The sequence below is a fragment of the Mus caroli genome, unplaced genomic scaffold, assembly GCF_978045245.1.
Source record: "Mus caroli unplaced genomic scaffold, Mus_caroli_1 scaffold_11, whole genome shotgun sequence".
Taxonomy (NCBI): domain Eukaryota; kingdom Metazoa; phylum Chordata; class Mammalia; order Rodentia; family Muridae; genus Mus; species Mus caroli.
In genome coordinates this window covers 75157584-75160181 of record NW_028227266.1, presented here as the reverse complement: position 1 = coordinate 75160181, position 2598 = coordinate 75157584, and the positions used below count along the sequence as shown (strand labels likewise).

Genomic DNA, 2598 nt, shown 5'->3' with positions numbered 1-2598 from the left:
ATTTGGTTTCTCAGATATTGAGCATATACATAATTGGAATTACTTCCTTCCACACAATTGGCTTTTTATGATTTCATAGTGATGTTCCTTGCCTCTTTTTACTTTTAATGATTTTATCTCCATTGTATATGAAAAGATGGATATTTTTGTTTTCCTATTGATTTAATTTTATAAAAATTATCCTATCCCTCTCCTTGAAGGTCTAAGTGTTTCCTGGGAGGTGAAGCAATTTACTTTTAACGACTATATTCTTATACAAATTTTTTTTTTTTGAGTGGCAGCACTGAGGTTTATTGGAGCATCCTAATACAGACGCTGGGGCTTGCCCATGGTGCTCTTGATGTACAGAGCCCGTACGTTTTGCCAGTTTTTCTTAAGCAAGGACACCAAGAAATTGACAGCCAGATGAATGTTGTAGACTAGCTCATCATCGGTCATCTTCACGTGGCCGACAGCGACGGCCAGACACAGCACCTTCTTCATCTGGAACTTGATTGTAGATTTCACCTCATCCACTTTGGCCACCATGTTTTCATTGTGTGTCAGCAGGGAGGGGAACTTGCCAGCCTTGTTTAGGCCTGGGCCCAGGATACGTGGGATCTGCTTAATCAGAGACTCGGAGGCCAAAAAGGCATCGTACTTTTTGGCCAGCTTCTTGACCAACTTCTTGTTCTTGTTAAGCTTCTTGAGCGCCTCGATGTCCATGTGGGGGATATCCACGGCCTTGGCTTCATCACAGTGCTGCTGGTCCCCCAGGACGCACACCGAGAACTTGGGGCGTGGGGTGGACTTGAGCCTGACGGTGCCCGAGAAACGTTTGTCCTTCTGAGGGTCGTAGTTCTTCAGGCTGATCTGCAGCTCCACCGTCTCCAGAAACTTGCAGCGCTTGCGCTGGTTCCCGTGCAGGACTTCCGGCACCGCCTTGTACAGGTTGTCGCGTGAGACTTTGCTGCTCATGGCTGCGGCTGCCGCGGAAACCGGAAAGGAAGCACTTATACAAATTTTAATCCATTCAATTACACTATTTCTTTTCATTAAAAAATTAATTCACTTAACACAGAAGAAAAGAACTTACTGTAAGAATACTTTCTATATTTGATAGTTTAATTGATGTTTATGTTTTAATTGAATATCAGTCAATACATTTACTTTAGATTTACTTGCTAAATTATTAATTTTAAAAATAATGTTTGTATTTATTCTAGGGAGCATCTTGGGAGAAAGAAGAAGGTATGTCTAGAATATTTGGTATGGGAAAGTAGGGTTGAAGTTTGTCTTTTTTCTTTTATTCTCTCTCTTACACTTATCTTTTATGATGAAGTAATGTCCTCTAGCTGTGTACTTTGATTCCTTCTTTATTAAATTAGGTTTGTTTATTACCAGGTTTTACTTTATGGTAAGCATGAGGCTTACAAAAAAAAATCTTTTTATTACCATGAGCTACCTTAATATGATAGCAGCCTAATATGATCATAAAGATAGGAAAAGGGGATGAAAAGGCCTTTATATATACCAACAATGAAAATACTGAGAAAGAGGTCTTGGACACACACCGAGTCACAATATATCAAAGACAAGAGAAAAATCTTGGTATCATCCTGGCCAAGGAGATAAAGGACCTCTACAAGGAAAATTTAAACCTCTGAAGAAAGTAACTGAGGAAGATACCAGAAATTAGAAATGCCTCCCCTGCTCATGAGTTGGTAGACTTACTACTGTGAAAAAGACCATCCTGTGAAAATCTATTTACAGATTCAATGAAATCCCAATCAAGATACCCACAACATTCTTCATAGAAACAGAAAAAAAAATATCCTAAAATTCATAGAGAACCACATAAGACTCCAGGTAGTTAAAACAATACTGAACAAAAGGACAAATGCTGCAACGATTACCATTCCAGATCTCAGGATGTATTGTTGAACTCTTGATAACAAAAACAAAGCAAAACAGTATGGTACTGGCAAAAATTCAGACTTGTAGACCAATGGAACAAAAAGCAGCCCAAATATCATTACATCTAATAAGAACCATCTGAAATGTGACCAAGATGCCAAAAATGTATGATGGGTACAACAACATCATTGGCAACAAATGTTCTGGGAACATGGAATGTTCACATGCAGAAAAGCATGTCCTGTCTCTGTCACCCTGCACATAAATAGCTCCAATGGAACAAACACCTAAACATGAAATCTGACACAAAGAAACTGCTAAAAGAACACAAAGCCAAAACAAACACTATCACAAATAAAAGGGCAAATGCTGGAGGGAAGGCCGTTCCAAATTTCAAGATAACCTTTGTGAAATACAGGTTGGCAAAAGACTTTCTCAAGAGTACCCTCTTTACTCCAAAATCAAGACCCAGTATTTTCAGGCAGAACCTCATAAGACTAAGCTCCTGTACAACTAAGGAAACCATTGATTGAGTGAAGAACTCACTCTAGCACAGAATGGGAGAGAGTCTTTCCCGGCTACATACACATCTGACAGATTAATATTCGCAACATAGGAAAAACTCAAAAGACTAATAGACAAGAAAACAGTCCAGTTAATAATTGGATAACTGGACCTAAGTAAGACCTGAACAATTCCAAC

At 39.0% G+C, this 2598-nt stretch overlaps 1 pseudogene; it reads right to left on the bottom strand.

The window, feature by feature from the left end:
• Window positions 1-270: 270 nt before the first annotated feature.
• On the bottom strand, window positions 271-972 carry LOC110302269 (large ribosomal subunit protein uL1 pseudogene; annotated as a pseudogene).
• Window positions 973-2598: the final 1626 nt, after the last annotated feature.